Source organism: Oncorhynchus clarkii, chromosome 16, assembly GCF_045791955.1.
Source record: "Oncorhynchus clarkii lewisi isolate Uvic-CL-2024 chromosome 16, UVic_Ocla_1.0, whole genome shotgun sequence".
NCBI lineage: Eukaryota > Metazoa > Chordata > Actinopteri > Salmoniformes > Salmonidae > Oncorhynchus > Oncorhynchus clarkii.
In genome coordinates, this window is record NC_092162.1 from 22,680,804 (window position 1) to 22,693,784 (window position 12,981).

The 12,981-nt window shown below is 42.8% G+C and overlaps 22 non-coding genes across 22 annotated transcripts; 11 read left to right on the forward strand and 11 right to left on the reverse strand.

Annotated features, from left to right (window-relative positions):
- Positions 1-657: 657 nt before the first annotated feature.
- Positions 658-730, reverse strand: trnak-uuu (transfer RNA lysine (anticodon UUU)). Its single transcript has one exon. It is a non-coding gene; the product is annotated as a tRNA-Lys (tRNA).
- A 166-nt stretch (positions 731-896) lies between these two features.
- Positions 897-968, forward strand: trnaw-cca (transfer RNA tryptophan (anticodon CCA)). Its single transcript has one exon. It is a non-coding gene; the product is annotated as a tRNA-Trp (tRNA).
- An 878-nt stretch (positions 969-1,846) lies between these two features.
- On the reverse strand, positions 1,847-1,919 carry trnak-uuu (transfer RNA lysine (anticodon UUU)). The gene has a single exon. It is a non-coding gene; the product is annotated as a tRNA-Lys (tRNA).
- A 166-nt stretch (positions 1,920-2,085) lies between these two features.
- On the forward strand, positions 2,086-2,157 carry trnaw-cca (transfer RNA tryptophan (anticodon CCA)). Its single transcript has one exon. It is a non-coding gene; the product is annotated as a tRNA-Trp (tRNA).
- An 878-nt stretch (positions 2,158-3,035) lies between these two features.
- On the reverse strand, positions 3,036-3,108 carry trnak-uuu (transfer RNA lysine (anticodon UUU)). Its single transcript has one exon. It is a non-coding gene; the product is annotated as a tRNA-Lys (tRNA).
- A 166-nt stretch (positions 3,109-3,274) lies between these two features.
- trnaw-cca (transfer RNA tryptophan (anticodon CCA)) lies at positions 3,275-3,346 on the forward strand. Its single transcript has one exon. It is a non-coding gene; the product is annotated as a tRNA-Trp (tRNA).
- An 877-nt stretch (positions 3,347-4,223) lies between these two features.
- trnak-uuu (transfer RNA lysine (anticodon UUU)) lies at positions 4,224-4,296 on the reverse strand. The gene has a single exon. It is a non-coding gene; the product is annotated as a tRNA-Lys (tRNA).
- Positions 4,297-4,462: 166 nt separating this feature from the next.
- Positions 4,463-4,534, forward strand: trnaw-cca (transfer RNA tryptophan (anticodon CCA)). Its single transcript has one exon. It is a non-coding gene; the product is annotated as a tRNA-Trp (tRNA).
- Positions 4,535-5,412: 878 nt separating this feature from the next.
- On the reverse strand, positions 5,413-5,485 carry trnak-uuu (transfer RNA lysine (anticodon UUU)). Its single transcript has one exon. It is a non-coding gene; the product is annotated as a tRNA-Lys (tRNA).
- A 166-nt stretch (positions 5,486-5,651) lies between these two features.
- On the forward strand, positions 5,652-5,723 carry trnaw-cca (transfer RNA tryptophan (anticodon CCA)). The gene has a single exon. It is a non-coding gene; the product is annotated as a tRNA-Trp (tRNA).
- An 878-nt stretch (positions 5,724-6,601) lies between these two features.
- trnak-uuu (transfer RNA lysine (anticodon UUU)) lies at positions 6,602-6,674 on the reverse strand. Its single transcript has one exon. It is a non-coding gene; the product is annotated as a tRNA-Lys (tRNA).
- A 166-nt stretch (positions 6,675-6,840) lies between these two features.
- On the forward strand, positions 6,841-6,912 carry trnaw-cca (transfer RNA tryptophan (anticodon CCA)). Its single transcript has one exon. It is a non-coding gene; the product is annotated as a tRNA-Trp (tRNA).
- An 877-nt stretch (positions 6,913-7,789) lies between these two features.
- trnak-uuu (transfer RNA lysine (anticodon UUU)) lies at positions 7,790-7,862 on the reverse strand. The gene has a single exon. It is a non-coding gene; the product is annotated as a tRNA-Lys (tRNA).
- A 166-nt stretch (positions 7,863-8,028) lies between these two features.
- On the forward strand, positions 8,029-8,100 carry trnaw-cca (transfer RNA tryptophan (anticodon CCA)). Its single transcript has one exon. It is a non-coding gene; the product is annotated as a tRNA-Trp (tRNA).
- Positions 8,101-8,978: 878 nt separating this feature from the next.
- trnak-uuu (transfer RNA lysine (anticodon UUU)) lies at positions 8,979-9,051 on the reverse strand. Its single transcript has one exon. It is a non-coding gene; the product is annotated as a tRNA-Lys (tRNA).
- Positions 9,052-9,217: 166 nt separating this feature from the next.
- trnaw-cca (transfer RNA tryptophan (anticodon CCA)) lies at positions 9,218-9,289 on the forward strand. Its single transcript has one exon. It is a non-coding gene; the product is annotated as a tRNA-Trp (tRNA).
- An 877-nt stretch (positions 9,290-10,166) lies between these two features.
- On the reverse strand, positions 10,167-10,239 carry trnak-uuu (transfer RNA lysine (anticodon UUU)). Its single transcript has one exon. It is a non-coding gene; the product is annotated as a tRNA-Lys (tRNA).
- Positions 10,240-10,405: 166 nt separating this feature from the next.
- trnaw-cca (transfer RNA tryptophan (anticodon CCA)) lies at positions 10,406-10,477 on the forward strand. Its single transcript has one exon. It is a non-coding gene; the product is annotated as a tRNA-Trp (tRNA).
- An 878-nt stretch (positions 10,478-11,355) lies between these two features.
- On the reverse strand, positions 11,356-11,428 carry trnak-uuu (transfer RNA lysine (anticodon UUU)). Its single transcript has one exon. It is a non-coding gene; the product is annotated as a tRNA-Lys (tRNA).
- Positions 11,429-11,594: 166 nt separating this feature from the next.
- On the forward strand, positions 11,595-11,666 carry trnaw-cca (transfer RNA tryptophan (anticodon CCA)). Its single transcript has one exon. It is a non-coding gene; the product is annotated as a tRNA-Trp (tRNA).
- An 878-nt stretch (positions 11,667-12,544) lies between these two features.
- Positions 12,545-12,617, reverse strand: trnak-uuu (transfer RNA lysine (anticodon UUU)). Its single transcript has one exon. It is a non-coding gene; the product is annotated as a tRNA-Lys (tRNA).
- Positions 12,618-12,783: 166 nt separating this feature from the next.
- Positions 12,784-12,855, forward strand: trnaw-cca (transfer RNA tryptophan (anticodon CCA)). Its single transcript has one exon. It is a non-coding gene; the product is annotated as a tRNA-Trp (tRNA).
- Positions 12,856-12,981: the final 126 nt, after the last annotated feature.

The window sequence follows — 12,981 nt, forward strand, 5'->3', positions numbered from 1 at the left end:
TGGAGGCAGTATTTCGGCATATGGATGAGAAGCGTGCCCTGTTACTCAGGCCCAGAAGCTCGGATATGCATATAATTGGTAGATGTGGATATAAAACACTCTAAAGTTTCCAAAACTGTTAAAATCCTGTCTGTGAGTATAACAGAACTGATACGGCAGGCGAAAATCTGAGGAAAATCATTCCAGGAAGTGCGATTTTTTTTTGATGTGGGTAGTTTTCAATTGAATGCTTATTGAGTTTCTAATGGGTTCGGACCCAGATTGCAGTTCCTATGGCTTCCACTAGATGTCAACAGTCTTTAGACATTGTTTCAGGCTTCTTTTCTGAAAAATTACGAAGAACGAGACCTTTCTGTCAGTGCTTAGGAAGCATGCAGTGCTGTTTTGGGAGCGTGACCGTTGTTTTTCCTTTCTATTGAATACGCTATTGTCCGGTTGAAATATGATCAATTATTAAGACAATAGACAACCTGAGGATTCATTTTAACATCGTTTGACATGTTTCTACAAACTTTATCGGTACTATGAGGATGTCTTCAGACTAAGCTGTTTTGGCTCTGTGAGTGTTTTGTCCTCAGGTCGAACATGTCATGGAAAGTCAAGGAAAATGCAAGTTCAGAAAGACAGCGTAGTGAAGAAAGGTGAACATTAAAGGATCGCCCGAACAGGGACTTGAACCCTGGACCCTCAGATTAAAAGTCTGATGCTCTACCGACTGAGCTATCCGGGCTCTGCTTTTGCTTATTTTCATACACCTAACCCGCCGGGCAGAGGCACGTGCTGACGAGGGGGCATTGTCAGATGGTACATTTCCCCAGAGAACCAAGTCTTCATTCCAAATGATACAGTCAACGAAATCTGAACTAGGCATCCCCTCCAAAAAACACATTGTACAAGACCTCGTGGCGCAAAGGTAGCGCGTCTGACTCCAGATTAGAAGGTTGCGTGTTCAAATCACGTTGTGGTCAGGGATTTTATCTGTGCAATCTCTGCCTTCTTTACACAGCGAAGTCAATGAATCAGCACAAGAACCAATGTGGCTTTACAGAAACCACAAAACCAATGCTGCTTAAGATCACAATTGTCTCTCACAGAAGCATGGCACACTGCAAATTCCTAAATAAGATGATGCTGTGTGATTGACAGACTTAAATCAGTCTTCGAACAGGGAGTTGAACCTCTTTTGGCTTGGAGGCAGTATTTCGGCATATGGATGAGAAGCGTGCCCTGTTACTCAGGCCCAGAAGCTCGGATATGCATATAATTGGTAGATGTGGATATAAAACACTCTAAAGTTTCCAAAACTGTTAAAATCCTGTCTGTGAGTATAACAGAACTGATACGGCAGGCGAAAATCTGAGGAAAATCATTCCAGGAAGTGCGATTTTTTTTTGATGTGGGTAGTTTTCAATTGAATGCTTATTGAGTTTCTAATGGGTTCGGACCCAGATTGCAGTTCCTATGGCTTCCACTAGATGTCAACAGTCTTTAGACATTGTTTCAGGCTTCTTTTCTGAAAAATTACGAAGAACGAGACCTTTCTGTCAGTGCTTAGGAAGCATGCAGTGCTGTTTTGGGAGCGTGACCGTTGTTTTTCCTTTCTATTGAATACGCTATTGTCCGGTTGAAATATGATCAATTATTAAGACAATAGACAACCTGAGGATTCATTTTAACATCGTTTGACATGTTTCTACAAACTTTATCGGTACTATGAGGATGTCTTCAGACTAAGCTGTTTTGGCTCTGTGAGTGTTTTGTCCTCAGGTCGAACATGTCATGGAAAGTCAAGGAAAATGCAAGTTCAGAAAGACAGCGTAGTGAAGAAAGGTGAACATTAAAGGATCGCCCGAACAGGGACTTGAACCCTGGACCCTCAGATTAAAAGTCTGATGCTCTACCGACTGAGCTATCCGGGCTCTGCTTTTGCTTATTTTCATACACCTAACCCGCCGGGCAGAGGCACGTGCTGACGAGGGGGCATTGTCAGATGGTACATTTCCCCAGAGAACCAAGTCTTCATTCCAAATGATACAGTCAACGAAATCTGAACTAGGCATCCCCTCCAAAAAACACATTGTACAAGACCTCGTGGCGCAAAGGTAGCGCGTCTGACTCCAGATTAGAAGGTTGCGTGTTCAAATCACGTCGTGGTCAGGGATTTTATCTGTGCAATCTCTGCCTTCTTTACACAGCGAAGTCAATGAATCAGCACAAGAACCAATGTGGCTTTACAGAAACCACAAAACCAATGCTGCTTAAGATCACAATTGTCTCTCACAGAAGCATGGCACACTGCAAATTCCTAAATAAGATGATGCTGTGTGATTGACAGACTTAAATCAGTCTTCGAACAGGGAGTTGAACCTCTTTTGGCTTGGAGGCAGTATTTCGGCATATGGATGAGAAGCGTGCCCTGTTACTCAGGCCCAGAAGCTCGGATATGCATATAATTGGTAGATGTGGATATAAAACACTCTAAAGTTTCCAAAACTGTTAAAATCCTGTCTGTGAGTATAACAGAACTGATACGGCAGGCGAAAATCTGAGGAAAATCATTCCAGGAAGTGCGATTTTTTTTTGATGTGGGTAGTTTTCAATTGAATGCTTATTGAGTTTCTAATGGGTTCGGACCCAGATTGCAGTTCCTATGGCTTCCACTAGATGTCAACAGTCTTTAGACATTGTTTCAGGCTTCTTTTCTGAAAAATTACGAAGAACGAGACCTTTCTGTCAGTGCTTAGGAAGCATGCAGTGCTGTTTTGGGAGCGTGACCGTTGTTTTTCCTTTCTATTGAATACGCTATTGTCCGGTTGAAATATGATCAATTATTAAGACAATAGACAACCTGAGGATTCATTTTAACATCGTTTGACATGTTTCTACAAACTTTATCGGTACTATGAGGATGTCTTCAGACTAAGCTGTTTTGGCTCTGTGAGTGTTTTGTCCTCAGGTCGAACATGTCATGGAAAGTCAAGGAAAATGCAAGTTCAGAAAGACAGCGTAGTGAAGAAAGGTGAACATTAAAGGATCGCCCGAACAGGGACTTGAACCCTGGACCCTCAGATTAAAAGTCTGATGCTCTACCGACTGAGCTATCCGGGCTCTGCTTTTGCTTATTTTCATACACCTAACCCGCCGGGCAGAGGCACGTGCTGACGAGGGGGCATTGTCAGATGGTACATTTCCCCAGAGAACCAAGTCTTCATTCCAAATGATACAGTCAACGAAATCTGAACTAGGCATCCCCTCCAAAAAACACATTGTACAAGACCTCGTGGCGCAAAGGTAGCGCGTCTGACTCCAGATTAGAAGGTTGCGTGTTCAAATCACGTTGTGGTCAGGGATTTTATCTGTGCAATCTCTGCCTTCTTTACACAGCAAAGTCAATGAATCAGCACAAGAACCAATGTGGCTTTACAGAAACCACAAAACCAATGCTGCTTAAGATCACAATTGTCTCTCACAGAAGCATGGCACACTGCAAATTCCTAAATAAGATGATGCTGTGTGATTGACAGACTTAAATCAGTCTTCGAACAGGGAGTTGAACCTCTTTTGGCTTGGAGGCAGTATTTCGGCATATGGATGAGAAGCGTGCCCTGTTACTCAGGCCCAGAAGCTCGGATATGCATATAATTGGTAGATGTGGATATAAAACACTCTAAAGTTTCCAAAACTGTTAAAATCCTGTCTGTGAGTATAACAGAACTGATACGGCAGGCGAAAATCTGAGGAAAATCATTCCAGGAAGTGCGATTTTTTTTGATGTGGGTAGTTTTCAATTGAATGCTTATTGAGTTTCTAATGGGTTCGGACCCAGATTGCAGTTCCTATGGCTTCCACTAGATGTCAACAGTCTTTAGACATTGTTTCAGGCTTCTTTTCTGAAAAATTACGAAGAACGAGACCTTTCTGTCAGTGCTTAGGAAGCATGCAGTGCTGTTTTGGGAGCGTGACCGTTGTTTTTCCTTTCTATTGAATACGCTATTGTCCGGTTGAAATATGATCAATTATTAAGACAATAGACAACCTGAGGATTCATTTTAACATCGTTTGACATGTTTCTACAAACTTTATCGGTACTATGAGGATGTCTTCAGACTAAGCTGTTTTGGCTCTGTGAGTGTTTTGTCCTCAGGTCGAACATGTCATGGAAAGTCAAGGAAAATGCAAGTTCAGAAAGACAGCGTAGTGAAGAAAGGTGAACATTAAAGGATCGCCCGAACAGGGACTTGAACCCTGGACCCTCAGATTAAAAGTCTGATGCTCTACCGACTGAGCTATCCGGGCTCTGCTTTTGCTTATTTTCATACACCTAACCCGCCGGGCAGAGGCACGTGCTGACGAGGGGGCATTGTCAGATGGTACATTTCCCCAGAGAACCAAGTCTTCATTCCAAATGATACAGTCAACGAAATCTGAACTAGGCATCCCCTCCAAAAAACACATTGTACAAGACCTCGTGGCGCAAAGGTAGCGCGTCTGACTCCAGATCAGAAGGTTGCGTGTTCAAATCACGTCGTGGTCAGGGATTTTATCTGTGCAATCTCTGCCTTCTTTACACAGCGAAGTCAATGAATCAGCACAAGAACCAATGTGGCTTTACAGAAACCACAAAACCAATGCTGCTTAAGATCACAATTGTCTCTCACAGAAGCATGGCACACTGCAAATTCCTAAATAAGATGATGCTGTGTGATTGACAGACTTAAATCAGTCTTCGAACAGGGAGTTGAACCTCTTTTGGCTTGGAGGCAGTATTTCGGCATATGGATGAGAAGCGTGCCCTGTTACTCAGGCCCAGAAGCTCGGATATGCATATAATTGGTAGATGTGGATATAAAACACTCTAAAGTTTCCAAAACTGTTAAAATCCTGTCTGTGAGTATAACAGAACTGATACGGCAGGCGAAAATCTGAGGAAAATCATTCCAGGAAGTGCGATTTTTTTTTGATGTGGGTAGTTTTCAATTGAATGCTTATTGAGTTTCTAATGGGTTCGGACCCAGATTGCAGTTCCTATGGCTTCCACTAGATGTCAACAGTCTTTAGACATTGTTTCAGGCTTCTTTTCTGAAAAATTACGAAGAACGAGACCTTTCTGTCAGTGCTTAGGAAGCATGCAGTGCTGTTTTGGGAGCGTGACCGTTGTTTTTCCTTTCTATTGAATACGCTATTGTCCGGTTGAAATATGATCAATTATTAAGACAATAGACAACCTGAGGATTCATTTTAACATCGTTTGACATGTTTCTACAAACTTTATCGGTACTATGAGGATGTCTTCAGACTAAGCTGTTTTGGCTCTGTGAGTGTTTTGTCCTCAGGTCGAACATGTCATGGAAAGTCAAGGAAAATGCAAGTTCAGAAAGACAGCGTAGTGAAGAAAGGTGAACATTAAAGGATCGCCCGAACAGGGACTTGAACCCTGGACCCTCAGATTAAAAGTCTGATGCTCTACCGACTGAGCTATCCGGGCTCTGCTTTTGCTTGTTTTCATACACCTAACCCGCCGGGCAGAGGCACGTGCTGACGAGGGGGCATTGTCAGATGGTACATTTCCCCAGAGAACCAAGTCTTCATTCCAAATGATACAGTCAACGAAATCTGAACTAGGCATCCCCTCCAAAAAACACATTGTACAAGACCTCGTGGCGCAAAGGTAGCGCGTCTGACTCCAGATTAGAAGGTTGCGTGTTCAAATCACGTTGTGGTCAGGGATTTTATCTGTGCAATCTCTGCCTTCTTTACACAGCGAAGTCAATGAATCAGCACAAGAACCAATGTGGCTTTACAGAAACCACAAAACCAATGCTGCTTAAGATCACAATTGTCTCTCACAGAAGCATGGCACACTGCAAATTCCTAAATAAGATGATGCTGTGTGATTGACAGACTTAAATCAGTCTTCGAACAGGGAGTTGAACCTCTTTTGGCTTGGAGGCAGTATTTCGGCATATGGATGAGAAGCGTGCCCTGTTACTCAGGCCCAGAAGCTCGGATATGCATATAATTGGTAGATGTGGATATAAAACACTCTAAAGTTTCCAAAACTGTTAAAATCCTGTCTGTGAGTATAACAGAACTGATACGGCAGGCGAAAATCTGAGGAAAATCATTCCAGGAAGTGCGATTTTTTTTTGATGTGGGTAGTTTTCAATTGAATGCTTATTGAGTTTCTAATGGGTTCGGACCCAGATTGCAGTTCCTATGGCTTCCACTAGATGTCAACAGTCTTTAGACATTGTTTCAGGCTTCTTTTCTGAAAAATTACGAAGAACGAGACCTTTCTGTCAGTGCTTAGGAAGCATGCAGTGCTGTTTTGGGAGCGTGACCGTTGTTTTTCCTTTCTATTGAATACGCTATTGTCCGGTTGAAATATGATCAATTATTAAGACAATAGACAACCTGAGGATTCATTTTAACATCGTTTGACATGTTTCTACAAACTTTATCGGTACTATGAGGATGTCTTCAGACTAAGCTGTTTTGGCTCTGTGAGTGTTTTGTCCTCAGGTCGAACATGTCATGGAAAGTCAAGGAAAATGCAAGTTCAGAAAGACAGCGTAGTGAAGAAAGGTGAACATTAAAGGATCGCCCGAACAGGGACTTGAACCCTGGACCCTCAGATTAAAAGTCTGATGCTCTACCGACTGAGCTATCCGGGCTCTGCTTTTGCTTGTTTTCATACACCTAACCCGCCGGGCAGAGGCACGTGCTGACGAGGGGGCATTGTCAGATGGTACATTTCCCCAGAGAACCAAGTCTTCATTCCAAATGATACAGTCAACGAAATCTGAACTAGGCATCCCCTCCAAAAAACACATTGTACAAGACCTCGTGGCGCAAAGGTAGCGCGTCTGACTCCAGATTAGAAGGTTGCGTGTTCAAATCACGTTGTGGTCAGGGATTTTATCTGTGCAATCTCTGCCTTCTTTACACAGCAAAGTCAATGAATCAGCACAAGAACCAATGTGGCTTTACAGAAACCACAAAACCAATGCTGCTTAAGATCACAATTGTCTCTCACAGAAGCATGGCACACTGCAAATTCCTAAATAAGATGATGCTGTGTGATTGACAGACTTAAATCAGTCTTCGAACAGGGAGTTGAACCTCTTTTGGCTTGGAGGCAGTATTTCGGCATATGGATGAGAAGCGTGCCCTGTTACTCAGGCCCAGAAGCTCGGATATGCATATAATTGGTAGATGTGGATATAAAACACTCTAAAGTTTCCAAAACTGTTAAAATCCTGTCTGTGAGTATAACAGAACTGATACGGCAGGCGAAAATCTGAGGAAAATCATTCCAGGAAGTGCGATTTTTTTTGATGTGGGTAGTTTTCAATTGAATGCTTATTGAGTTTCTAATGGGTTCGGACCCAGATTGCAGTTCCTATGGCTTCCACTAGATGTCAACAGTCTTTAGACATTGTTTCAGGCTTCTTTTCTGAAAAATTACGAAGAACGAGACCTTTCTGTCAGTGCTTAGGAAGCATGCAGTGCTGTTTTGGGAGCGTGACCGTTGTTTTTCCTTTCTATTGAATACGCTATTGTCCGGTTGAAATATGATCAATTATTAAGACAATAGACAACCTGAGGATTCATTTTAACATCGTTTGACATGTTTCTACAAACTTTATCGGTACTATGAGGATGTCTTCAGACTAAGCTGTTTTGGCTCTGTGAGTGTTTTGTCCTCAGGTCGAACATGTCATGGAAAGTCAAGGAAAATGCAAGTTCAGAAAGACAGCGTAGTGAAGAAAGGTGAACATTAAAGGATCGCCCGAACAGGGACTTGAACCCTGGACCCTCAGATTAAAAGTCTGATGCTCTACCGACTGAGCTATCCGGGCTCTGCTTTTGCTTATTTTCATACACCTAACCCGCCGGGCAGAGGCACGTGCTGACGAGGGGGCATTGTCAGATGGTACATTTCCCCAGAGAACCAAGTCTTCATTCCAAATGATACAGTCAACGAAATCTGAACTAGGCATCCCCTCCAAAAAACACATTGTACAAGACCTCGTGGCGCAAAGGTAGCGCGTCTGACTCCAGATCAGAAGGTTGCGTGTTCAAATCACGTCGTTGTCAGGGATTTTATCTGTGCAATCTCTGCCTTCTTTACACAGCGAAGTCAATGAATCAGCACAAGAACCAATGTGGCTTTACAGAAACCACAAAATCAATGCTGCTTAAGATCACAATTGTCTCTCACAGAAGCATGGCACACTGCAAATTCCTAAATAAGATGATGCTGTGTGATTGACAGACTTAAATCAGTCTTCGAACAGGGAGTTGAACCTCTTTTGGCTTGGAGGCAGTATTTCGGCATATGGATGAGAAGCGTGCCCTGTTACTCAGGCCCAGAAGCTCGGATATGCATATAATTGGTAGATGTGGATATAAAACACTCTAAAGTTTCCAAAACTGTTAAAATCCTGTCTGTGAGTATAACAGAACTGATACGGCAGGCGAAAATCTGAGGAAAATCATTCCAGGAAGTGCGATTTTTTTTTGATGTGGGTAGTTTTCAATTGAATGCTTATTGAGTTTCTAATGGGTTCGGACCCAGATTGCAGTTCCTATGGCTTCCACTAGATGTCAACAGTCTTTAGACATTGTTTCAGGCTTCTTTTCTGAAAAATTACGAAGAACGAGACCTTTCTGTCAGTGCTTAGGAAGCATGCAGTGCTGTTTTGGGAGCGTGACCGTTGTTTTTCCTTTCTATTGAATACGCTATTGTCCGGTTGAAATATGATCAATTATTAAGACAATAGACAACCTGAGGATTCATTTTAACATCGTTTGACATGTTTCTACAAACTTTATCGGTACTATGAGGATGTCTTCAGACTAAGCTGTTTTGGCTCTGTGAGTGTTTTGTCCTCAGGTCGAACATGTCATGGAAAGTCAAGGAAAATGCAAGTTCAGAAAGACAGCGTAGTGAAGAAAGGTGAACATTAAAGGATCGCCCGAACAGGGACTTGAACCCTGGACCCTCAGATTAAAAGTCTGATGCTCTACCGACTGAGCTATCCGGGCTCTGCTTTTGCTTGTTTTCATACACCTAACCCGCCGGGCAGAGGCACGTGCTGACGAGGGGGCATTGTCAGATGGTACATTTCCCCAGAGAACCAAGTCTTCATTCCAAATGATACAGTCAACGAAATCTGAACTAGGCATCCCCTCCAAAAAACACATTGTACAAGACCTCGTGGCGCAAAGGTAGCGCGTCTGACTCCAGATTAGAAGGTTGCGTGTTCAAGTCACGTTGTGGTCAGGGATTTTATCTGTGCAATCTCTGCCTTCTTTACACAGCAAAGTCAATGAATCAGCACAAGAACCAATGTGGCTTTACAGAAACCACAAAACCAATGCTGCTTAAGATCACAATTGTCTCTCACAGAAGCATGGCACACTGCAAATTCCTAAATAAGATGATGCTGTGTGATTGACAGACTTAAATCAGTCTTCGAACAGGGAGTTGAACCTCTTTTGGCTTGGAGGCAGTATTTCGGCATATGGATGAGAAGCGTGCCCTGTTACTCAGGCCCAGAAGCTCGGATATGCATATAATTGGTAGATGTGGATATAAAACACTCTAAAGTTTCCAAAACTGTTAAAATCCTGTCTGTGAGTATAACAGAACTGATACGGCAGGCGAAAATCTGAGGAAAATCATTCCAGGAAGTGCGATTTTTTTTGATGTGGGTAGTTTTCAATTGAATGCTTATTGAGTTTCTAATGGGTTCGGACCCAGATTGCAGTTCCTATGGCTTCCACTAGATGTCAACAGTCTTTAGACATTGTTTCAGGCTTCTTTTCTGAAAAATTACGAAGAACGAGACCTTTCTGTCAGTGCTTAGGAAGCATGCAGTGCTGTTTTGGGAGCGTGACCGTTGTTTTTCCTTTCTATTGAATACGCTATTGTCCGGTTGAAATATGATCAATTATTAAGACAATAGACAACCTGAGGATTCATTTTAACATCGTTTGACATGTTTCTACAAACTTTATCGGTACTATGAGGATGTCTTCAGACTAAGCTGTTTTGGCTCTGTGAGTGTTTTGTCCTCAGGTCGAACATGTCATGGAAAGTCAAGGAAAATGCAAGTTCAGAAAGACAGCGTAGTGAAGAAAGGTGAACATTAAAGGATCGCCCGAACAGGGACTTGAACCCTGGACCCTCAGATTAAAAGTCTGATGCTCTACCGACTGAGCTATCCGGGCTCTGCTTTTGCTTATTTTCATACACCTAACCCGCCGGGCAGAGGCACGTGCTGACGAGGGGGCATTGTCAGATGGTACATTTCCCCAGAGAACCAAGTCTTCATTCCAAATGATACAGTCAACGAAATCTGAACTAGGCATCCCCTCCAAAAAACACATTGTACAAGACCTCGTGGCGCAAAGGTAGCGCGTCTGACTCCAGATCAGAAGGTTGCGTGTTCAAATCACGTCGTTGTCAGGGATTTTATCTGTGCAATCTCTGCCTTCTTTACACAGCGAAGTCAATGAATCAGCACAAGAACCAATGTGGCTTTACAGAAACCACAAAATCAATGCTGCTTAAGATCACAATTGTCTCTCACAGAAGTATGGCACACTGCAAATTCCTAAATAAGATGATGCTGTGTGATTGACAGACTTAAATCAGTCTTCGAACAGGGAGTTGAACCTCTTTTGGCTTGGAGGCAGTATTTCGGCATATGGATGAGAAGCGTGCCCTGTTACTCAGGCCCAGAAGCTCGGATATGCATATAATTGGTAGATGTGGATATAAAACACTCTAAAGTTTCCAAAACTGTTAAAATCCTGTCTGTGAGTATAACAGAACTGATACGGCAGGCGAAAATCTGAGGAAAATCATTCCAGGAAGTGCGATTTTTTTTTGATGTGGGTAGTTTTCAATTGAATGCTTATTGAGTTTCTAATGGGTTCGGACCCAGATTGCAGTTCCTATGGCTTCCACTAGATGTCAACAGTCTTTAGACATTGTTTCAGGCTTCTTTTCTGAAAAATTACGAAGAACGAGACCTTTCTGTCAGTGCTTAGGAAGCATGCAGTGCTGTTTTGGGAGCGTGACCGTTGTTTTTCCTTTCTATTGAATACGCTATTGTCCGGTTGAAATATGATCAATTATTAAGACAATAGACAACCTGAGGATTCATTTTAACATCGTTTGACATGTTTCTACAAACTTTATCGGTACTATGAGGATGTCTTCAGACTAAGCTGTTTTGGCTCTGTGAGTGTTTTGTCCTCAGGTCGAACATGTCATGGAAAGTCAAGGAAAATGCAAGTTCAGAAAGACAGCGTAGTGAAGAAAGGTGAACATTAAAGGATCGCCCGAACAGGGACTTGAACCCTGGACCCTCAGATTAAAAGTCTGATACTCTACCGACTGAGCTATCCGGGCTCTGCTTTTGCTTGTTTTCATACACCTAACCCGCCAGGCAGAGGCACGTGCTGACGAGGGGGCATTGTCAGATGGTACATTTCCCCAGAGAACCAAGTCTTCATTCCAAATGATACAGTCAACGAAATCTGAACTAGGCATCCCCTTCAAAAAACACATTGTACCAGACTTCGTGGCGCAAAGGTAGCGCGTCTGACTCCAGATTAGAAGGTTGCGTGTTCAAATCACGTTGTGGTCAGGGATTTTATCTGTGCAATCTCTGCCTTCTTTACACAGCGAAGTCAATGAATCAGCACAAGAACCAATGTGGCTTTACAGAAACCACAAAATCAATGCTGCTTAAGATCAAAATTGTCTCTCACAGAAGCATGGCACACTGCAAATTCCTAAATAAGATGATGCTGTGTGATTGACAGACTTAAATCAGTCTTCGAACAGGGAGTTGAACCTCTTTTGGCTTGGAGGCAGTATTTCGGCATATGGATGAGAAGCGTGCCCTGTTACTCAGGCCCAGAAGCTCGGATATGCATATAATTGGTAGATGTGGATATAAAACACTCTAAAGTTTCCAAAACTGTTAAAATCCTGTCTGTGAGTATAACAGAACTGATACGGCAGGCGAAAATCTGAGGAAAATCATTCCAGGAAGTGCGATTTTTTTTTGATGTGGGTAGTTTTCAATTGAATGCTTATTGAGTTTCTAATGGGTTCGGACCCAGATTGCAGTTCCTATGGCTTCCACTAGATGTCAACAGTCTTTAGACATTGTTTCAGGCTTCTTTTCTGAAAAATTACGAAGAACGAGACCTTTCTGTCAGTGCTTAGGAAGCATGCAGTGCTGTTTTGGGAGCGTGACCGTTGTTTTTCCTTTCTATTGAATACGCTATTGTCCGGTTGAAATATGATCAATTATTAAGACAATAGACAACCTGAGGATTCATTTTAACATCGTTTGACATGTTTCTACAAACTTTATCGGTACTATGAGGATGTCTTCAGACTAAGCTGTTTTGGCTCTGTGAGTGTTTTGTCCTCAGGTCGAACATGTCATGGAAAGTCAAGGAAAATGCAAGTTCAGAAAGACAGCGTAGTGAAGAAAGGTGAACATTAAAGGATCGCCCGAACAGGGACTTGAACCCTGGACCCTCAGATTAAAAGTCTGATGCTCTACCGACTGAGCTATCCGGGCTCTGCTTTTGCTTGTTTTCATACACCTAACCCGCCAGGCAGAGGCACGTGCTGACGAGGGGGCATTGTCAGATGGTACATTTCCCCAGAGAACCAAGTCTTCATGCCAAATGATACAGTCAACGAAATCTGAACTAGGCATCCCCTCCAAAAAACACATTGTACAAGACCTCGTGGCGCAAAGGTAGCGCGTCTGACTCCAGATCAGAAGGTTGCGTGTTCAAATCACGTCGTTGTCAGGGATTTTATCTGTGCAATCTGTGCCTTCTTTACACAGCGAAGTCAATGAATCAGCACAAGAACCAATGTGGCTTTACAGAAACCACAAAACCAATGCTGCTTAAGATCACAATTGTCTCTCACAG